We start from the raw sequence: 24,847 nt of genomic DNA, 5'->3' as shown, positions 1-24,847 counted from the left end.
TGATGTACATGATAAACACATGGTTTATTTTCTATTTCAAATTAAAGGTTTGTGGTTCTTGAAGGGAAAGTTGACAGATGACAGATGTCTATATCATTAAAATATGTCCCATTTGGAATAAAAATCGACCTGTTTTAGTTCACAAAATTCAATGCCAATTGCCAAATAAACATCAGGGTGGACAATTTTTTGGACCTGTATACTAATAAAAAAATAATGAAGGCGAATAGACTCAACTCCTTAGACTTTTAGACCGATTCTGCTGATTATTAAACCCAGTTAATCTAATATATTTAAATTAACACTAAGATGTTTTCTTATTGGGTAGAATTTTGCAATCAATTTTAAACCAACTTCCCAACGAGCTAGAGACTTGAAATTTTAAGTCTTTTTTATTTAAATTAACTACAATCAATTTTACAACCATCTGTATAGGATAATGAATCTATCTATTGCCCAATAACAACAGAACCGATTGTTAACGTTTTTTGTCTTTTGCTTGTGTTATACTTTCGATATTAACCTCGCGAAATACTTATTTAATTATGATTATGATGGATAATTGAAGCTTCTCTATTTGTAATTTTTTTGACGTTAGACTGCACCAAACTGACAGTTGTGTATTTTTTAAATACTACCATTTAAGACAAAGAAACTTTATATTTAGCTGTGATTGCATTGCAAATAGCAATTATCTGATTAATAGGTACCTCGTGTTTATATAAAATTTTTTTCCGATAATTAGCCAAGTGTTATTTAATCATTAATTGACGCCGATTTAACAATAAAAATAAAACCCGCAGTGTTTTATGACAAATCTTATAATTAATTACACTTTTATTAAAACATTTGTTACGAATATAACTTTTTATTGTTAACATGTGGGTGTTGCTAGAAATAACCCATAAAAGCTTTAAATCAATACTGTAAAGTGTAAAGGACACTTCTGTCTTTGTTTTCCACTTTATGTTGTTTTTAGATTGAATGGATTCTTTGTCACGCAGAAGTTTCGCGAACAATGCAAGTACCAAATGATCACAGATGATCATCAGAAAGGAGTCATGTGTACTGTAGATCCGAGAATTTTTTCTTATAATTTGTTATTGAAAAAAAAAAGACGAAAGTAAATCTTGACAAAGCTATAAAGATTAGGAATTAAACTGGTCAATCAGATGAAAAATCTTCCTTTTGTCCTGAAAATCATATTATCCTTTGCATTGCCCTTTTATCCATGTTTTTCTGGTTTTAAACAGTTCCTGACTCCTCTTACGATTTTTTTTACTTGTGTAAGTCCTCTAAATTAAGCTGTGAAGGTCAAATAGGCGTCATCAAGAGGGTCACGATAGAGGTGGATGGTCAGTCTATCGATGATTCTCGTACTGTTCCTTTCATAACAGATTTATTTGGTCTATCACAACAAAAGAAGTGGTAATAGAAGATGCAATGACAGATTGAGCTACAGCAAGAAATATGACATTCCAAAATATCATCCTGATCCTGGTATGAACCGTATTGAATTGATATGTGCAGTCTTTAACATCAAGTGGGATGATGTCAATTTGAACGATATCGGTATTAAATTGAAAGCTGTTAAGTAACTTTGCGATGAATTTCCGAAACTTATTCTGTCGAAGAATAGAAAATACTATCAAATAAAATAATAGCAGTTGAGGATCATTTTACATCCAAGGTATAATATAGTTGGTCAAATAATTATAAATTTAAAAACGATGAACTTTTACAAGGTGAAATATCGAATTCCAGAATGGAATATTTTGATTTGAAAAATTAGACATAAGTGAGCAAAAATTAACAACTGGCAACACTGTCTAGTAGAGTGAAAGTAACATGACCATCTCTACTTCATAGTGATTCAAAGTCACGGTGCAATTCGTTTAGTACTTGTTCACATGTCATTTTTACATATCTTTATCAGTTTTTAATATTTATTTTATCAATATCTTATTCATTAGAATAATCTTTTATATTTCTTATTTGGTGCCACTTTGTCTTGCTCTTGTAAACTATCTTTTGTTTGGTAGTACAGTTTTCCAGCTGTTACATTAAACGCTTTTATATTTAAACTTACGTATAGATAATACCATATTTAAACCTAAGATTTTTATTTAAATTTGATATAAAAAATTGACTACCACACAATACTGAAATTCAACAAAAAATTGTTTTACCAGACGTATTAGATACATATTTTAGCATTAAATAAATCAGTTTAAAAAAGTGAATGTCATGGAAATTGAAGGGCGACCTTCCGTGTCTTAGAGTAATTTTTCACCCCGTTCTAACCCATTCCATTTAATCGACAAAAACCGAAGGTCCGAAACAATTTCCTTCGCCAAAACGACTATAAAAAAGAACCAACGAACATCAATTCATCGTACAGGTGATTACTCTTATCTTTAGATTATTTATGGTAGTTTTCAGTACAATTTAGGCCCAATATCGTTCGTTTATATTGGAGATTGATTACTGTCGATTTACAAGCTCGAATGCGAGTGGTGGAAATAGGAATACTGCCTGGCTAGCGATGATCCTTCGCTCCGTTCTCTTCAAACTGCTTGATGAGCGCTAACAGCCGTTTGATTGATGCAAGTTAACGCCCCCGTGAATTCATCGAGCCAGTGGTGGAGACTTCTTTAAAAAACTATAACATAGGTATTAAATTTTGTCAAATTGATTAGGAGTGTGTATCAGTGGTACTAAAAATTCTCTGAAGAAATCGAAAGGGAAGCAAAAATTATATGACTGAAAATAAATGAAGAAAATACATATAAAGAAAAATTAAGAATTCTAGAATGAAATATTTTCAGAAAACCAAGAAATTCAAAACTTTCAGGAAAATTAAAATACGGATGGGAAGATAGGGTCAAGGATAATTTTAAAATGGTGAATATACAATTAAAAATCGAGCATTACAAAATAATGTGTTTTGTCTTTGATAATATATGATCCTAAAGCATATTATCTACAATATTCCGTTTAATTTCCTTCTTCCCCTTTTCTTATATTAAGTACGTTCTTGTCGATCTAAGGTTCATATTTGTCACGTTTACTGATCTCGCCATTTTTGAAAAGATCTTTATTTTGATTTTAAATTCCTTGCTGTTCTGGTCAGCTCTCACTATCCATGCGTGTAACATACTGATATGTAATTGTTATTCCTCAATATGACATCTCTTAGATATTCGTATACATAAGATGTTTTATTTCGTTTTCTTGCACTCTTTTAGTAGCTGGATAGTTGTATGATACAGCAGTCTCGAAACATGTTTTATTATATCATAGTTAATCATTATTTTGCATCGTTTGAGATCCCTTGCCATCACTACAAATTTGGTCTTAGATGTTCATATTACATATTATCTCCTGAACGTTGTTCTGTTGTTGGAGTTGTTGTTGTTCTGGTTTGTAGCATTCACTAGAGTCCAGAATTGAGTCATATGCGCAACAGAGCATTTTTATCCAGCTCATATTTTTTGCCTTGTCTTTATAGTTTCTTCTATTATTTGGTCCAATACTAAATTGAAAAAGTATTGGATTTAAGCTATCTCCTTGTCGGAGCCTCAAGTTGATATGTACCTAGGATGTTAGTTAACTATTCACTATCGACACTTTTAGTTTTGTTTTTATGTTAATATCTTTAAATGCCTTTACCATTCTGCTGGGCTATCTTTTGTTTTAAAAATTTTAAGACATGTTCCAGTCTAACGCAATCAATACTACTTTACTTCGTATAGTTACAACCCTTCGAGGGTTATACCTCTGTAGCTTTGTCTTGAGCAATTTCCATACAATTCTCCACGCCCACAGCTTTAAGGTATCCTGTTATTTTATCTCGCCACCGAGATCGAGATCGCGCATATGGTCTTCTTTCAGTTGGAGCTTCTTTCCATAGCAGCCATACCTTTCGTCAGAATGCCTTCGGAGGTGTCCTGCTCATTCTGACGAAGGAGTCTTCTGGACTATTTGTTTTATTATGTTAGCGTCTGGATATAGTTCTTTGAGCTCTTTGTTAGGTCTTATCCTATATTGCTGCTCCAGCAAGCACAGGCTTAACGATTTTCCTTAAAATCCCAAACACGTAGTCACTCCTCGTTCTGTCTATTGCTTATTTGTTGTGATCCGTTATTGTTTTAGTTAAAGTTGTTCCAAGGGACTTAAATTCTCTGACGCTTTTATTTCTCAGACATGTTTAAAGTTGAAGTCATCGATGGTAATGTTCTGTCCGATGCTATCTCTGTTTCGGTTATTGCGGCTCATATGTATATATTTAGTTTTGTTTTCATTGATTAGGAGCCCCATCTTCTCAACTTCCTTATCGAACCGGACGAAAGTCTCCTTCTTCCTTAATCTGGTGTTTCCTATTAGGAAAACGAACGCAATAGGAACGCAATCGATGGTTGCAGTTAAATTTACAAGGCACATATTTATAGTTTTTGTTATTTGCAGTTTAATTTCCTATTTTCTGAAATATACCTCTGGAATTGTTTCTTAAATTGCTCATTTGCAACGTGTTTGCGTTACTCTTTACTTGAGCTCCGTCGGACTTTATAGCTGGATGGATCTACTGTAGATAAAATTTAGAAAGCTATTTCATCATTTTGTTAGTTTTCCTGACCTGTTCATCAAAGTAACCTTTGACTCCACAGTGTTTTTATAAATTTTAAATAATTTTACAGATTTTAAGATTTCCTATTACTAGTTTGTATAGTACATGTATTAAGCTTTCCGAAAAGTTAAAAAATTGTTACTTGTAATCTTTTCTTTTTTTTTGCAAATTTTATCGATAATCGACAGTACAGGTCTATACAGGTTATAAACAGACTAAACATCGAATTAGTGCTTTTGATATTTATCGTGAGTTCTGAGATATTTTAGCGGAAGCTTTGTTACCAAAATATTTATTGTTTCCATTTCTTACAAAAAATAGGGTTATGCAACAATTATCTTATTAGTAATATTAAACAAGTCTAGCACGCCTTGCTGGAAAAGGCATTTCAAGACATAATATGGCTTGTTTCCACGTTCTTCTGCTAAAGTGGAAATATGGTACTATCGTCTAAGGAATTTTCAGTAAATAACCATATACCATGATCTATCCTTGTTTAATATTTTAATGATGTAATTTGTACTCGTCCTCACATTTTCTCACAAGATCAATATCGAAACAAATAGAAAATCAAGCAGCTTTCGAAAAATCTTCAGCATCATGTGAAATGAAAAATATTAATAATCATAAAATAAATTGTCTATAAGGACGCCACTGCAGACGCATTAAAAGACTTAATAACTTATATATCGCCATTAATTATTCTTTGTTATATGTATTTAATGCAAATTTATGTTCGTCAGTTCGGATTTTTATTTTTCCTTCTACTCACTTTAATATAATATTAATAACTCTTCAAACAAAGGTGGCTCGATAATGAGCGCTTGTTTTGGCTGCCTTGTTGGGATATACTGATATTTGCCATCATCGTCAGTTTGTATTGACAATCTCCATCCGAGAAATGATAATTACAAATCGATATGTGTTAATTTTTGTTTAAATTAAATTAATCACATATTTACCGTTAATATTTATAGTTTTTCCTGTTATGGTCAACAAGAAGTATACAATGTCAACTAATATACACATATAGGTAGAACAATGGAAAGCAGAACTGAGAAATATTCCTAAAGCATTGGTGAATTATTCTCTAAAAGGCAGTAAGACGACAATATATCAGAAAAGCGACAAATTATCCGAAAAACTTACTGTACACAGCTACTATTCACCTTGTATTCGTTGATTTTGTAAAGGTATAGAATAGTGCTTGATTAAAGAAATTATTTGAGGTATTCAGCCAATTAAATTAGATTTTTCATGTATTAGAGCAATATATATAACCTATATGAAGATTTGTGTAAAAAATATTTCACATTTATTTAACGTTAACAAAAGTTTAAACCATTGTTTAAAATTTGTTTACAAGAAACATCCAAAAATTGTGAGGAAAAAATGTAAAAACATGTAAAAACTCGACTAAATCTACTACTACTAAACTAGTCGCCCTTTTTGTGATATTATTTTTTCATAAAATGTGTTCTGATTGTCTTAACACATACTCCTAATAGACCCCACTTTTCCCTAATACATTAGTCGTAATTTTTAATTTGATCATTTTCCATCAGTGGATTTGTTTATCGATATATTCTCACTTTTGTGATATGTTTTTTATTTACCGAATCATCTCAAACGTGTGTGTTTATCTGAAAACATTTTCACATAAAAATTTAATTTATAAAACGCGTCGTACATATTTACTAAGCCGGTTCTGTGTTTGATATGAATAGGTGAATGTATATACCTAATTCCGATTTTTAATTAACTAAAAAATTTATAACCTTCGATAGCTCAGTTGGTAGAGCGGTGGACTGTAGTGGAATTGTCGAAATTAGTAATCCATAGGTCGCTGGTTCAAATCCGGCTCGAAGGAAATTTTTATCATATTTTAGAAAGATTTATATTATGACAGTATATTTTCTAATAAATTATATCAAAAACTATGTCCGAAAATCACTTGAATAATCCTTTTTTGTCGTTTTGTTTTTATTTTTAATTAGTTTTATATGGATGTTACACGACTTCTAAGGACAAAATATATAAGACAAAAGTAATGCATAAAATATATTATGGTATGTTATATTGTACTAAAATCGATGTTTTAAGTACCTATTGCTGACATAAACAGACTTAAGATTTGTGGAATAAAAAAAGAGGTGAAGCAGATCAGTTTTGGAAAAATCTACGAAGACAACTGAAACTCTTCAGAACGTACGAAATACTCGTCTAGGGTTTCGAAAATTAGTTAACAAATTTGTTCAACGAAGAATAATAAAATTGTGCCCACAAACTGTTCGCATGTCACTGAAAAGACAAGGAAATAATCAAAAATCCTGCAATGAGACATCCTCAAAGGCATCAAAGAATTGATTTTTGAAAACGTTTTTTAGAAGTTAAGATATTTTTAGTTTTGACGAAAGTTGTTTTCGGCTTGTTCCAAATCAGCTCAAAATTCTATCCGGAGAAATCGTTACTGTTCAAATTTCCCAATTTATCACTGTAATAATGGTTTGGTAAGCAATATTTTAACTTGAGGATAAACTTTTTTGTAAAGTTAGTGGCACCATTAATAGCGCAAAGTATTCTGACATTCTAAGTGTTTTTTCTTGAAACGGCACTTGCCCAGAGGGTTGCCAGATTTTCTTCTTCTTCTTAAGGTGCCATGCATTTCTGCGTAGGCGTCCACCGTACATCGTCTTGTCAGGTGAGATGTTAAATAATTCTGTTTTTAGCAGCATTGCGAAGCATTTCATAGCTGTGGATTCCTGTCCATTGTCGAATATTGCGCAGCCATGACATTTTTTTACGTCCGAGACCTCTCCTACCCTCTATTTTCCCTTCGAGTATCAGTTGCTGAAAAGTGTATCGTTCTCCTCGTATAATGTGCCCCAAGTATGCAGTCTTCTTACTTTTTACATAATTAAAAAGTTCCCTATCCTGTAAGCCCGCTCTTCTGAGTACTTCCTCATTTCTGACCCTGTCCGTCCATGATATTCTGAGCATTCGACGCAGGCACCACATTTCGAACACTTCAAGTTTGTTAATGGAACTGGCCTTTAACGTCCATGCTTCCATTCCGTACAGGAGAACAGGCCACACGTAACACTTAAGCACACAGATTTTAGTCCATATAAATATAAACCATATCGGCACTATTAAAAATTTCCTTTTCATTTTGATCATCCTCAGATTTTTTATCAAAAATAGATGTCACCAATCCACTAGACCTGTACAAGCTCGTCCAAAGTTCCACCATTCTGGAATAATTTTGTGAATGATATTCTACATTTCATTTGTATCATTCCGATTGTTTCTCTTTTCTCTGTACGAGATTTTTGTAAATAGCATTACATAGAGATGTTTGCGAATGCCGATGATACAAAAAAAAGCAATTACAGTTTTTTAAACCGATATCCAAGAAATAACTTTGAGGACTATAAGAAATATAAGATATAGATATAGTAGGAATGGAATATAGCAATCATAAAAATAGGTATATATATATGAACAGGGCACCTGTTAAGAGCGAATTAAAGTTATTCTCCCAAATTGAGTATAGTGGATAATATGGTCGTTTAGACCAATACATCTTTCCACAGACCTGATAAATTTTTTGTGTATACCCTTCATCTGTGTTTTACTCCACAGGATCTAGACTTGCTAACTGATCAGATTTTGAAAAGACCTGTTCCAGGCATTTATGGCGAGAGCTAATAATTACTCTGCAGTTGAGGAGCATACATGCAAAAACCGATAAATCCACTTTTTCCAATTTCGAGATGAATGCCAAAAACTTATACAGCAAAATCCCATAATAATTTAAAGAAACATCATATTGGAATTAAATAGTAGTAGTAAGTCATGTAATAAAATCCTAGAATTTTAATATATTATCTTTTTTTACTGTTTTTATTTGTCATTTTTTTTTTAATTTATCGGGTTTTGTTTCAAAACCGAAATTTATCGGTTTTTGCCTGAAAGATATTTGCAAGAGCACCATATTTTTGTTGTTAATAAAAGAAAATAAACGAACTAGAATGTAGAAAATTATTTTTATTATTTAACAAGTTGAAAAAAGTAAAAAAGTCAAGTTAAATCTGAAGTGTTGGTTCCTCTTCCAGGCAGTCACATGTCTCCTCTTCCTCTTTCTCCTCATCCTTTTCATTTGAACTTTTGCCATTAAGCAATTTCCGGTACCAGTCAAGTTCTTGTAATTTCTCACAATCTTTATCGAACTGTTGATTTAGTAAGTGTTTAAGGGATTTTTTTTTCTTTTCGGGGATACCCCGAGTCAATTCTTTTTCTGAGATGGTTAACTCAATATCGGAAAATTTTGGTTTCAAAAGTTTTTCAAAATTTTCCAACCTACTAGTAAAATAATAGTTTTGGAATGAACGTATTTTTATGAATTTGCCATTATTAAATTTTTTTATTACAATTTTCTTTGTATCGGCTAGCGCTTTTACTTTTTTCAAGCCAACTTGAAGCTCTTTCATATTAAATAATCTTCAATCAGTGCCTATCTTTTTAACAACTCCAATTTGTTTGTAAATTTCTTCATATTTCTATCTAGAGAGAATTGTGGCTTTTTTTTTTCTTAGAAGCTTTTATACTCTCCTAAATAGCCTGTCTGCTGGCAAATACGAATAGCCCCTGACTGGAAATACAAGTAATATTTCTGTTACTTGAACTGGAGCTTTAAATCTAAGCCAGAAGTACAGCGAATGAATAATATGGGAGTTTTTGTTTTTTCCACCGCACCCGTTGCAAAAGAGGCGAAGTGTCGTAATATTATCGTACTCTAAAGAATCCAAGTAATTTACAAGTGCAGAACCTATTTCAATTGATCCTCTACCTGCCTGATCTTCAGTCCACGTAAAAAAGTTGGATGTTTGGACTGGCTATCAACGAAGCAAAAAACATACATGCTAATCTGCTGTGCATAAAACGGATCATTAATAGGTGTTTTGGGCAAAGGCTGCACCTGCTGCATATCAAAGCAGAATATAATTTTCAGGAGTTTCTTTTAGCAGACTATAAAACGCATTAGCACTCTTTTGGTGGATACTTAACTCAGTTCGAAACTCTCTTTTCTTTACCTCGTTAATTTCCATTCTAATTTTGAATTTAAGTCTGGTACATTGTGAGCACACATCTGATGCTGGAGTAGAAAACCCAATGTTAAAATCATTAACAAATATCCTTCTAAACATCGAAAAGTTTACATTATGTTCAGGGTCGCATTGAGTGAGGTACATGCCATGTAATTTCTTTATGCTTAGATCAGCGGTCAAATAAATTCGTCTTATTTTCTTTCTATTATAATGACTTTCTCTTCCTTGTAGTTTACCAATAAACTCTCTTATTTTATTCTTTTTGACAACAGATTTTGTGGACACGTGATCTCCACCCCGATTTTCTTTTGGAATATTTCCGTCTGACAATGTTTTAGCAACGTAGTTTATGCGATCTTTTTTAATATTCACACATTTCAAGAAAAATGCCTGACATACCTGAACTTTTTTCTTGCTGACTCTTTTCGACAAGAAGTAGTGTACGGAAAAGTTACGCCCCTTGATTGCTCGTTCTGTTGTCGATCTTTTCCTTTTAATTGGAACTACTGACATGTAATGACACAATTTGATATCCTGTTCTGACTTCACATTATTTTCAAAAATTTTATTTCGAATGGCTCGAATGTCACTTTCAGCAATGCTATTGCAGTGATAAGTAGGGCCATTATGTTTGCAAACTATTGTAAAGTTTTCCAAATGAGGATCGCTATCACGATATCTAAAACAAAAAATGGATTAGGTAACGAACGTCTTAATTTATTCTTTACCTGTTACCGTTGCTTTTGCAATTTCTGCCTCTTGGTCTCACTTTTCTGTTTTTTCCTATTTCCTATACTAATTTCCAACACACTTGCTTCCATTGTTAAAATTTAATAAAATTATGTTAAACAACTGCTTAATACGTAATTCATAAACAACATAACATAACCTTTTAATCCTTGTCCCCTTAATTCCGACAACGTGATTATGGTAACATAGTCCTCTCGTTTTTAATTTACAAACTACTACCATAGGAAAAGAAGTATACTTCTTTGTTTATGCTACTACTATAAAACGAAGCCCAAAACAACATAAACAAACCTGCTATAAGTATGCACCATATTATGGATTTACATCATAGATGGCGAATTAATTATTTAAAGATATATCGGGTTTTGCTTGAAATTTGGATTTATCGGCATTTGCTCGAACTGGTGAACTTTGTTCATCATTTTAAAAAAAAACATATTGGTTTTTGTTGGAATTTTATATTCTAGAAACATAGAGGGCTACTTAATTGATATTAATCCATATTCAGGTTAAAAAATTCAAAAAATGGATTTATCGGTTTTTGCATGTATGCTCCTCAGTTGTAGAGTTATATTCGGATATTTCCTGGACATTTCCACAGAATCTACATGTTTGCTGTGTATGCTCTGCCATTTTACAAAGCTCATATTTAAGTATAGCCAAGAAGAGCCTCAGACAATAAAATACAGGGTAGATGACCAAAAGTGAGGGCAGGGAAAAGATGGGAGGGTGAAGTGGCAGCAGACGCATACGATTTGATGAACATTAGAACTTGTAGGCGAGACCACTTGTGTGGCAGGCAGAAATTATAAGGATCAATTTGGGATGTTGTGCCACTGCAAGAAGATATCTGTGGCCATTGTCCAGTGGTGAAAATACTTATGATTAGTCTGAGTTCACGGTTCTGGAGCCCTAAGAGTATTTTTGTGTAGCAAGCAGTAAGCTGCATTAAGTTTCTTTTCCCATTTTCGGATATATTCCATGATGCAGCTTTTTCAGACACCGCATAACAGTTCTGGTTCGATACAAGAGTACTAGCTCCTTCCTTAGCAAGTCTATTAGCAATTTCGACATCAATATTACCCTTATGCTCTGTCATTCATAAAAAAATTGCTTTGTAGTGTTATAGCTATTTAATGTTGACTCAAAAGATGCTATTGTCTGATGATACTTTCATTGACAATGATCAGTTACGCACCGGAAAGTGATTTTAACAGTGGTTTTGTTATGATATTGGGTTATTTTGAGAATGTCGTCAACGGAATCTTGCTTTCAATCCAGTATTCGCAGAAGGTGGATACTTAACTGCAGAAAGTGTTATTTATAGCACTTATGTTGATTCAAAAATCATCATCAGCTGCTATTATCTGACACTTCCGTTGATAATAATCAGTTACGCATCGGAAAGTGTTTACAACACTGGTTTGGTTATGATATTGGGTTATTTCTCGCCAAAAGCATATAATACAATATAGAGCTTGATCGTTGCAATACCAGCCTGTTCTCCCAGTGCGATGGAGAAAACTGACGCAAAGCAGTCAGTGCAACTCTTTCTAATGGGCCGGGTTTATCGACCACGTGACCTTCTCATTGGTCACTTAGGTCACGTGGTCGATAAACTTGGCAAATTAGAAAGAGATGCAGGTACTACTTTGCGTCAATTTTCTCTGTCGTACTTAGGAAACGCCACTGTATTGCAACAATCAGTCTTTCAGTATTATATGTCTAAGTTTCTGGGTTATTTTGAGAATTTCATCAACGCAATCTTGCTTTCAATCCAGTTTTCGCAGAAGGTGGACACTTGACTGCTGTAAGTGTTATGTAGTTCTTTAATGTTAATTTCAAAGATGATATTATCTAATAATAGATATTTTCGTACGTTTTTTATAAATATTTTTTTTTATTCTCCAAGTTATTTTCCGCCTTAATTTTTAGCTTTTCATTGCAATAGACATTTGATATAATATATCTAGATATACCACCGTATAATTATATTCTAGGTTAGACGGATATATTCCAGTTCTTTTTGTTATGATAGCTATTTAATCTTGTATACTATTAATCTCTAATCTTTAATGTACTTCTCTAAAATAAATGATGCTTAGAAACTGTCCAAACTTCGAGGCGTAAGCGTACACGTATAAGGATAATTAAAGAACCCTAAATGATGAGTAATTAATATCTGTTGTAAATAAAAAAGTTAATTTGAAAAATGTTAATTAAACATGGCACAGAGTCGAGAAAATAAAGTTTGAAGAACTTTTCAGTGGCGGGTTGTCAATGAATTGGTTGAATAATTTATAGTGTACGAGAAAAATTTCAAAATCAAGTATTCTTGTTGATTTGAATCAACAACTTAAGTATAATGTATTATTATCTAAGAATCATTTTTATAATTTGCTACTTTTATTGTAAATGTTTTAATGTCCACACACTCTTTTAACGGAATCAGACAGGGTGACTCGTTAAGCCCACTTCTGTTTTATACAATAATGGACGAAATAATATAAGCAATATGTAAAGGCCATGGTTACAGAATGAGGAAGAAAAAATCCAAATATTGTGTTATACAGACGACACCGCATTAATCGCTGAGCCAGAAGACGAGCTCCAAAGATTAACACACATCTTCAATACAACATCCAAGAAATACAATATCATAATCAGCAGCAGAAAAAACCAAATGAATAACAACATCTAAATACCCACTACGATGTGAAACCGAAATTGATGGAAAAATAATAAAGCAGGAAGCAAGGTTTAGATATCTGGGAATAGACACAACTAGTTACAGAGATGATGAAGAAGAAGTATGACAACAAAGCTTAAAAGCAAGTAAAGCGGCGGGATGTCTTAATGACACAATCTGGAAGAACAAACCCCTAGGACAAGACACAAAAACAAGAATCTATAAAGCAGCAATTAGACCTATATTATAATACACGACGGAGACACGACCTGACACATATCTAAAACGAGACGACTACTAGAAACAACAGAGATAAAAATACTTCGACGAATATCAGGGAAAAGTCTTTTGGATAGGGAGAGAAGCGAAAACATAAGAAGAGCATGCAATATAGAAGACATAAATGGATGGATGACCAAACGCAAACAGGAGTGGAACGAACACATTAGTAGAATGGCAAAGGATAGGATAAGATGGTAAGAAAAAGATGGTGCGATAATTTAAACAGTTTAGGAGGCTAATATTGAAGAAGAAACAGGCTTTAAAGCCTACATACAAGAAGGAAGAAGGAAGATGAAGACACTCTTTTAACTAGTGATGAAAATCATAATGTAAAAAATTATTAAATCTTCTACATAATTTAGATTGTTGTGAAGGATATGCTCTTTTTGATCAATATATGATCAATGTAATAGTTGCACTCTGTAATTTAATTATTGAGATAATCCCCCAAAAAGTGTATGAGAACAGGAGACGCTTTTTAATTTTATGACCCAACTTAAAGGCAATAGAGTATGCCTTTAAGATGGTCAATTGGGACCACAGAGGAGTAACAACAGACGGCGAAAAGCTTAACCATATTTTTTGTTTCGCAGATGACATTTTCCTTATCACAGATAATTTAGGAGAAGCCACAGATATGTTAAATGAATTGGACTTTGTATGTTCGAAGGTGGGCCTCAGAATGAACTTGACTAAGACTAAGTTTCTGACAAATACGGTCCCCAATAACCATTTAACTATTCAAGACAAAGTGGTACAACTGGTGGAGAAATATACATATTTGGTTCATGAAATAAGAATCAGCAGGGATAACCAAATATGCGAAATCCAAAGACGAATTACTTTAGCGTGGACAGCCTTGGGAAAACTGCGAGACACACTTAGGACCAACATACCAATTAGCCTCAAAAGAAAAGTATTTGAAGTATTTGACCAATGCGTATTACCGGTCATGACCTATGGGGCGGAAACTGTGACTCTAACTAAGACTACGGCTTCGAAATTGAGAATGGCACAGAGACGAATGGAACGGTCTATGCTGTGAGTGACATTGCGGGACCGAATAAGAAATTTGCGAAGAAAGACGAGTATTGCTGATGTTGTGGAACGCGTAGCGGAACTGAAATGGAACTGGGCAGGCCATGTAGCGAGAATACACGACTCACGATGGACAAGCAAAATTACAAATTGCAGGCCAAGAGCAGACAAATATAGTAGAGTAAGACCACCTACACGTTGGACTGACTACACCAGACGTATCACCAAAAATTGGGAACAAAGAGCACAAAATCGTAAAGAATGAAGGAGTTTAAATGAGGCATATGTCCAGCAGTGGACGTGATAAATGAAGGCTGGATGATAATGATGATGACCCAGAGACGTCAAGATATGGACCAAGCCATTGTTTTATAAATTTTTGTCGATTTTGTAGATAAACCAAAATTATTATTATAGAAATTATTTCTTATCAATATTGGAATCAAACTGCCAATTAAGAGTTATAACAGCAATAATCGACACATTAAAATTCAGACGAAAGTAATTTAGTTTTAGTTGATAAAACCTTTGTGCATTCTTCTTCTGCAAGTTCCGCTCCTATCGGAAATAGGAAATCATTTTGGCAATTATAATATTGTTGGTTACGCGCCTAAATAGTTCAATAGAACTGCACTCAAACCACTCAATTTTTTATGGAATTTAAAACCTCTCAATGTTTTTCTAGTTGTTCGAGAACTTATGCGTTCGTTTTGCGTCTATCCATGATATTTTCGGAATACGACGGTAACACCATATTTAGTAAAACATTATTGTTAGGTTAGGAAGCCATTTTTAATTGGTATCTTTTAATAAAATGGATCCGCGTCAAGAAACATGGAACCATTTGAGATGAAATTTGAGAAATAGATCTAAAATCTAATAAATGTGCCTCTTATGCTAAAAGGAAGAACCGAAAAACTCATGACAAAGTACTGAGAGCTAAATTATGGAAACCCTATTTGTAAGGAACTCACGGTTTCACTTACACTCACAAAGAAATTTTTTTGTAATTCCTGTTGGGAAATAGAGGAGGAAGAATCTGTGTTTTCATCTTTAGTTAAGTTTATTAGCTTCAAAACGATTTATTTGTACATTCATTATCTTCTTTGTTTATTATCTGAATTATATTGGATTTATAATGGTTTATCACTTTGTTTTCTTAAATTAATAAATATATTTTGGTTTATAAGACTTTCTATTATTTATGTGAGTATAAACCATTGTAATTTTATACATGCAGACATTCATTCTTCCTCGAAATAAGTGGAATTGACGTAGGTGTGGATGTCGCTCATACGCGTGCAATTACGTTACAATAGAAGATGCGTGTAACGCCAGGATAAAAGGGCAAAAGTTTCAAATTAAAAAAAAAATGATCACCGTTAGCGGTTTTTTCGACTTTTCGTTGTGAAAAATATTTGCCTTGCTTTTTTGGTTCCACATAAAAGTGTCCATTGACAGTATTGCAATTAAATTACTATATATATATATATATATATATATATATATATATATATATATATATATATATATACATCAAAATTTTTTACTCTAAATGGAAAAAATCACGATTTTTTACATAGAATTCGGGGAAAAGCTAGTTTGTATACTGATTTTTGTTTTCCATGTTCTACGAACTACCTTCCAAATGATAATATGAGTTGGTTTGCTGTTAACTTGGAAAGGCCAATACAGGTTAAATTTCGCTTTATAAACTGGGCTATTGACCAGATGCCTGTTTCCTCATTATACAATTTACGATTTCTATTATATTATATACCTATCTCTTTTTCATTTTCCCTAGTCTCTTAGTCGATCAATTTAACTGCGTGGAAGGTAACCCCATAATAGTGTAAAGAAGTTAATTAAACTAAAATAATTTCAAACTATTCGCTGATCGTATTTATACGTTAGCAAGATAAACGTATATAAGGACTATTTGTCAAAGTATCTTAAAAATTTTACTACTAATGAATTTACTTTATCACATCACGTACGATAAGTACAAGTACATATTTAAAAAGTACTTTAGCACTTATTAGATACTCCCTATTTATGTTTTGTAAAAATTGTGATAAACTTGCATCGTCTAAGCGACGTCTGATAATTTAAGTGATTAGAAAAACTTAAATACTTAAATATTTAAGACTATTTTTTTAAATGTAAATTACTCATTAACATCATTGATAGGTCAAAAAACTTTAAAACGTTATATGAAAAATATAGCAATACGTATAATGGTACTTGATTTGGCTTTTAGGTGGTACCAAAAATCATTAGTTAAATCATTAGTTAAATATACATCCAATTGGACGTGTACTCTATTTCTAGACAAGCCTGTTCTGTCAAACTAAAAAGTACTTCTTATTTGTAGTACATTTAACAATAATAGTTTGCATGTTTTAATCAGTTCATACTTTAATTCACCCTGTATCCACGCCTTCAGAATCGTATATAAGCAGTATAAATATCCATTCTTGTGTGTAAAATCCCATCAGCATGTAAGAGAATGAAAAATTAATAAAAATGACCACGCCCACAATTCCTCTTTAATAACTCAAGAAGATTTTTTGGTCTCAGGTTATAATTTCCAACCATTAGATCCTTACCTCGTTGCGTACCATCAGTGGGTAGAAGATCCATATTGTGTAATTGAGGGGTAATAAAAGTGAGTTTAAAACGTTAATATGAATGTGTCATGATTTTTCTGCATATATAATTGCTTGCTTGTTGTTATTGATGGATTTATTAGAAAAGTATGTACGCTGGGATATGCACACAGATAATTAGAATAAAGCTTTTTGTAGGATTCTTATTACAGTGGTTGAATATTATTATCATCGCTTTGTAATGCGAAAGAAACATTGCCAAATGCTTAGGAAATAAACGCATTCCTTTCTTTAACTCTCGTTGTATACAAATATACTGATGGCCTAAAAAATGCAACACCTAGGACAAATATTTATTAATGGAAGTATCCATTATAATACTATACTATTTGATAACATTATAGACAAATTTGCAACATCATTTTCGTCAAAAAATTAATGAGTGGCTCGTTCTTGATTTTCTATATACTCGAAGGGAAATTGATCGAATTAAGTGATCTATATTATATTGCGGAATACTCATCCAGATTCTTCTTATGGCATGCCACAGGTCTTTTTACTTTACTGGAGGACGTGACAATCGATTTAATTTTCGACCTACCATATCCCATACATGTTCCTCCTCCTCTTAAGTGCCTTCTCTGTTGAGGTTGGCGATCAATATGACAAATTTCTCGCTGTTCTGGGCTTGATGAATTAATTCATTTCCTCTTGTGTGGGCCAATCTCTGATGTTTCGTAGCGAAGATTGTTTCTTTCGTCCTATGCCCCTTTTACCTTCGATCTTGCCTTCTAATATTACCTGGAGCTGCTCAAATTCCCTATGGCGCATTATGTGTCCTAAATTTGACATCTTTCTAATTTTGATAGTATTGACCAGATGAGGGCGTGTGTTCGTTGCTCTCAGTACTTCATCATTCGTAGTTTTGCTGGTCCAGCTTATTCTTAGCATTCGGCGGTAAACACATCCACATTTTAAATGAATTTAATTTGTTGACGTCATACTATTTCAATGTCCAGGTCTCACGTCCATACAGTAATAGAGACCACATGTAACATTTTAGTGTTCTCAATCTCAATCACACATGTTCAATGAGCGATAAATCAGCTTATCTTTATAAGGTAACTGAATACAATATGCCCATGTTAAGGGAATTTTGAATTTATTGCTACAAAAATATATTTTTCATATATTTTTTAACACTATACCAATGTTTAGGTGTTTAAACATCGCTAGTTTTTTTATTGTTTGGCAATTATTTTTTTTTCATATCGAATTTTTTTTTTTTAAACCCCTCAATCTGTGCATATTGCCAACCCCTGAAGGTAATATGCCCAGTCGAGTGAAGGTAATATGCGCTTACCTAAAACACTAAATGATGTGGAAATAAATATTAAAAAACATCATATACTTACAAAATCTTATATTTATTGACACTATAAAAAACATTTAACCAAACAAAGATATTAAACAATCCTTTTTGTAAAAACTAAAATGTCAAAATAAAGAATTTTTAACTAAAATAACTTAAAATTAAGGAACATTATTGTGGGGTACAATCAGGACAGGTAAAGGATTCCTTATCGAATTTTGTCAGCCCTACACATTCTTCATGAACGTACTGTACACATATAAAGCATAGTCGCATGTCTTTTATTTCAGCTTTGTCGCAAATTTTGCAAAACCATTTTGCTACGTCTTCTGATTTTTTGTTTTTCTTTACCAAATAACCTGGTAGAGTTTGTTTCGTGCCTTTATTTATATCTGTTCGTGAACCTGTGCTAGTGGTAGAAAATACATTTTTTTTTACCACTATAGCTCTGCTATTTATTGCCTTCTTTCTATTTTGTGTATTTTTTTCTCAATTTTTGCCGGAGTCTCAAGCATTTCCGTAAACGATGTGTCCAAAGTTTTGCCCTGGCAAGTTTTTATTTCTTCAGTATTACTTTTTTCTTCTCGAAGATTGTTATTTTCTTTGTTATAAACCTCCAAATCATTTTTTTCAGAATTCATAAGGAAAGTTTCCTTTTTTTTATGAAACTGATTTATTGCCAATTCAACTTCTTCGCCGCTGTCTTCTGATTCCGAAGTATAACTGCCAGAACTCTCACTTGATGAAGTTTGTGTTTTAGACTTCTTTTTCATGTGAATTGGCGTCTTTTGGTATTGTGGCAAACAGTTTTGTTGGGAAGAGCTTTTTGAATAGCCTGCAGTTGGTGGTGGAGTTTTCTGGCGCAGATTAATGGGTCCGCTATCACTATCACTTGATGATGATTCAGTTCTAGGTTTCTTTTTTTTGTAATCTTGGGTCTTTTGATATTTTGGTACACTTTTTTGTTGAGAGGAATTATATGAACAGCCTGGAGTAGGAGATGGTGTTTTCTGGCGTACATTAATGGGTCCGCTATCACTATCACTTGATGATGTTTCAGTTCTAGATTTCTTTTTTTTGTAATCTTGGGTCTTTTGATAGTTTGGTACCCTTTTTTGTTGAGAGGAGTTATATGAACAGCCTGGAGTAGGAGATGGTGTTTTCTGGCGTACATTAATGGGAGTGGGATCAATGTTCTCAATTTCTGATAAAATACTTGGGGCAAAAGCAACTTCAGGTATAGCATCGGGGTTATAAGGAAATATTCCTGTTGCAGCAAGGCCTGATTTAATGTTAGAAGGTGTCAATGCCTTGTCCCACACTATCGAAAATATTTCCCCAAATCGCTGCTTTGTTAAAGCACGTTCTTTGTATTTGGTCCAATACAACAACACTTGTTCGTCCCAGTGGTGTTCAAAGGAACGAAACACAGCTTTGTCCATCGGCTGGAGTTCATGAGTTGTTTTGCTAGGCAAACACAGAAGGGTTATTTGATATTTCTCGGCAGCTTCGACAATTGAAATGTCTAAGTGACATGAGGCTCCATCAAATATTAAAAGACACTTTCCCTCCAATTTATATTTTGCTAAATGCTCCAACCAAATAATGAAGGTTTCCACATTCATACTGCCTTTAGGGGTCATCAACGCCAACGTGCCATGAGGCAAATTATCTTTCCATTTGGGCTTCATGCGCCGTCCTTTAAACAAAACGGCAGGAGGAATAGCGGTACCATTGGCGTTAGCACAGCTAACAATAGTTACATTTTCCCCATGTTCCGGAGCAACCAAATGTACGCGTTTCGCGCCTTTCTTTGCTAGAACGGTCTGTTGATGATGCAGACTGAGTCTGCAGCCTTTCTCGTCCACATTGTAAATTCTTTTAGGTTTGTCGATTAAATCTAATTCTTGAAGTACACCCCTTAATTTGTCAAAATAGTCTTTTACTATGAACTTGTTCAATTTTTGAGCCCGAGCAGGATTCATGTTTTGTGCTTTCCTTATCGATATTTCAGGGTGTCTTTGCAAAAATCCTTTTAACCAATAACGTCCAGCCATTTTGGTTCCTTGTGAAAAAAAGTGTGGCAAATTGTTTTGTTCACAATAAGTAAACACACATTTTTTTAAAGTTTTATTGCTGAGGGGATACCCAACTTCTGCCAATCTAACAATTCGTCGAGACAATTCGTTTTCTTGATCTATATTCAAAATAGTCTTTCTCCCCATTTTTGCCTTTTTGGTACAATTTTTTTCTACATAGCGTTTCAAAGTGCGTCTAGAAATATTATACCTTTGACTTGCCGCATTGTATGACATTCCATTCATTACTGCTGCAACTGCGGATTCTAGCTGTTGATTGCTCCATTGCGACCGTATTTCCTTATTTCTGACACGAGGCATGTTATCTAAAACAAAAAAAAATCAATAAATTATCTGTTATAATTAGCTGGCAATATGCCCAATTGAGCAAATTGTCAGCATACACTATGGGCATATTGTTGACACATGATGATTAATACATTTTCTTAAATTATAAAAACATTTTGAATAATAATATATTTTATTTTTACTTACATTTTAAGTACTCTATGGCAGACTAAAATCACTTAATGTCGTAGACAAATTAAAACGTTTAAGTGCAAAACAGAGGTGAAAACTGACGTCAATTTTTATAAACACGCTCTTAAAAACCACGTACAACTTGACTGCACCACGGCAAGCTCACAACTAACCTTGAAGTCGGTCACGGGCTTAGTTATATTAGGCGTTCAGTGTGTCCAGCGCCTCCTTCCCCGAATATCAAATATTAAAGCAAAACATGGAAATGGGCATATTACCAACATGGGCATATTGTATTCAGGTACCTTAGCCACTCCAAAGTCCCTATACCAGATGCTGATGTATGAACTCAATGGTTTTACGGGCAATATGAGGTCTTGCATTATCCTGTTGAAAGATTGCATTTGGAATGGTTCGTAGGTAGGGACGGTTGCAGTACTTACTAATAGACCGTCGAGCTGTAAAAGTGCCGTTAATAAAAACTGGAGCTGATCTGCTTCCCAAGCATATAGCAGCCCATACAATAATGCTTGTTATCTTGCTGTATGACGTTCAATAGCCAAGTTTATAGTTCCTCTCTCAGCTCGAAAACGTAATACCTTGGGAGACCCCCAAAAAACCTAGATTAATCAATGAAGTAGACTATATCAGAATATTTTCAGAAGAAATGATGAAATACCTATATAGTATAATAAAAATTCACAAACACAGATATAAAAAATATTAGATAGATCAGATTATGAATGATAAAGGTCACGCAAAGTAGTGAAAAGCATAGTTTGTTATGTGAAAAGGTAAATCGAACAATCTTTTAGATCTGGTATTCAAACTGAGAAGATGTAATCCGATTTCTGAAGTGAACCAGGACAATCAACTTTAATATTAAGAATTTTGTAAGTACACATCAAATCCCTATGGTGATGTCGAGTTTCCAGGAAAACTACATTAAGAAAGATCTCAATCTTCAGAATATAATGAATAAATTTATAGCAGTTCTGAAACTGTTTTCGTGAGGCATTCAGCTAAATATTATTTTATTTAGGCTCCCATAATAAATGATGACATGATCAGTAGTATTCCAGAATTGGTCTGATCAATGTACAATACAGGAATTTAATAGAATGGATATTTTGGCAAGCATTTGTGATTTTCCCAACAAAACTTAACAATTTTAAATCTGACTCCCAAATCTTATTTAGATTTTAAAATTTCCTCACCAAGTTGATAATCGAAGAGGATATTACCTGGTTTAACCAGGTTTGGGGATAAGCTATCCCCAAGGATATTCCCTGGATTAGCTACTTCACCTTTCTTTATTTTTGAAGTGTTTCAGAAACTTTCCAGTGTGTTATTTTGGTGACCATTGCTGTTACTGTCTTCAGTAGCTCTGTTCTTCTGTCAACTGTCAAAGTACTTTTTCCATCGCTTTTTGACATCCTTTCGTGAACTAGTATTTTATTTTTGTCCCGGATACACGTAATCTGATAAAAGTCTTTATTCTTTCTTTACTCTATGTTTGGCTATTTTATATATGTATATTTGCTTCAGCGTGCCTGGTATTAATTAATTAGATAGATTTGGATAATGCTTTGCTTTAGCTTGTACTATTTTATTTTTCGATTTTCGAATTTTGGGCAATCTCACAGTTTTAAGACCTACGCTGGACCTATTTTCTTGCCACTCTATATAGTTTTTTCTTCTCCTTCATTTATTCTTGAGCTTGGTTTGACCACCACGTGGTCTCAAACTTCTTTCCAGAGGTTTTTGCAAGTAGCAGTGTCTCTAATAGTATTAGGCTATATTTCCCCAAATTGTATTAGGACTTTTTTCATATTACAGCCCATTTTTTCTATTTTTTCTTCGACTAAACCTTCTTTCTTATCTTTTAACATCCACTATTTGTTTGTTGTGGCCCTTTTCGATATGTTGGTTTCGTTTCTCTTCTTATTTTAAAGTTCAGCACAAGCAACAACAATATCTGTATGTTCTACCTAACTATTCACTGGTTACTTTTGTTGTAAGCTTCTTGAAGTTTTGCTGAAATCTTTCTGATGTTTCGGCTACCAGACTACCAGAATTGCTGTATCGTCTAAGAAAGTGACACATTTTCACATATTTTTCTTAAGGTGTTTCAAAAATGAATGTCGCAAATAAAGTCTTCGTCCCAGAACACTACCTTGTGCTATGTATGCATTAATCTTTTTCATTTCTAAAAATTCTTCTTGTTGGACTTTAAATGTCTTGTCAGTTAGATATGACTTACTAATATCAAGAAATAGTTTCGAAATCACTTTAGATAGTTAATGTATTAATATAATATACCAGTCTTTGTTAAATTCATCTGAAATATCAATGAAAATGGCTGAACATATTAATTTGTCTGAAAGTTTTTCGATAAAATCAATGATCCTATTGACTTAGACTGATCGTGTAGTGATTGGTCCTGAAACTGTACTGATCTGGCCGAATTAGATTTGTCTTTTGAACAACAGGTTTTATTTTCTTTAACAGTAGTTTTTTTTAACAATTTTGATATTATTGGTATTAGTGGGTGAAAAATTAGTCCATTTACTCGCGGTCGACTATATAAACAAAGAAATAAATATATTACGGTGCTTAACAAAAAGTGTATCATTTAAACTTGTCACCCATATAAACCATAAAGGTGAATGGAAGATAATGCTTGTACCATATTCCATCCGAAGCTATCTTTTTCTGATATTAGAATATTCGAAAGCATTAATGCTATGACGGTGATAATTTTACATAATTATAATAAAACAGTTGGCAATTGATTATCAGAATTTGCAACCAACCAACCCAGAACAACAGGACCGGCGCAACAAGATAGCCAAATAGAAAAAAAGGAATAATTTTACTGGACAGTAACAATAATTTAAAAGACAAAAGTCAAAAGAAGATTCTGAAGGGCATATTTCATAAATATAAAGAAAAGAGAAAACTACGAATTCCATTTAAAAGACAGATACAACGTATTAAAACAAATCTTTTGTTATAACTCTCTTAAAAATGGATGAAAAATGAGTGTCATGTTTCCGTACATGTACAGAACATGTATTTTCAATCATACGGGCAGACGACTTTTACCAAAAAAGAAAATCTTTATGCAAACAATTACAAAAATTTTACCGAGGACAAGACACAAGTATACATCGATGATGAAAACAAATCAGAATCATTATTTGTTAGGTCCGGTATGATGTTCAGTTTGATATCATAAAATAGTTGTTGGGAGCTAGCCGTTTAAATAAAACCATTTATTTTACACATTTTATTCATCATCACCATGGCATCTACACTCCTGACGGAGCGATGGGAGCCATGGGAGCACTCCTTGGTTTTTTAACAATATTTCTCCATTTTTTTCTCTTTTTGCATTTGGATTTCCATTCTCTAACACCTATCTTCCTAAGGTCCTCCATTTAATCTAATTCTACCATCTCGTCTTGGGTCTTTCTCGTGGTCTACTTGTTACTAGTCTTCAGTTAGTGATTTTATTGATAACTGCTTCTGGATCTCTCCTTTCTAGATGGCCCATCCATCTGAGTCTTTGTGTCCTGATGAATCTGACGATGTCTTCTCCTTTCAAAAGTTCTCTGATTTCGTAGTTCATAAATTTTCTAAACTCACCATTATCTAAATTTAGTGGGCCTGCTATGCGAATTATTTTTCTCTCTAGAATAGTAATGAATTGTAGAATGTAGTTCTCCTCAGTAATAAAATACGCCGGACTCGAGAAATGCTTCTTTTAAATCACTTTCTATCTATATCAGCTTTATTCACTCAATAT

General features: G+C 33.2%; 1 protein-coding gene and 1 non-coding gene across 3 annotated transcripts in view; one reads left to right on the top strand and one right to left on the bottom strand.

The window, feature by feature from the left end:
• retn (retained) overlaps positions 1-24,847 on the bottom strand; it is a 656,233-nt gene that overhangs the window by 186,544 nt on the left and 444,842 nt on the right. The gene's annotated exons all lie outside the window — the stretch shown is intronic.
• TRNAY-GUA (transfer RNA tyrosine (anticodon GUA)) lies at positions 6,405-6,497 on the top strand. The gene is made up of 2 exons: positions 6,405-6,441; positions 6,462-6,497. It is a non-coding gene; the product is annotated as a tRNA-Tyr (tRNA).

Source organism: Diabrotica undecimpunctata, chromosome 8 (genome assembly GCF_040954645.1).
Source record: "Diabrotica undecimpunctata isolate CICGRU chromosome 8, icDiaUnde3, whole genome shotgun sequence".
Lineage (NCBI taxonomy): Eukaryota > Metazoa > Arthropoda > Insecta > Coleoptera > Chrysomelidae > Diabrotica > Diabrotica undecimpunctata.
Note: the sequence above shows the minus strand (reverse complement) of the source record. Positions and strands in the feature narration are given on the sequence as shown.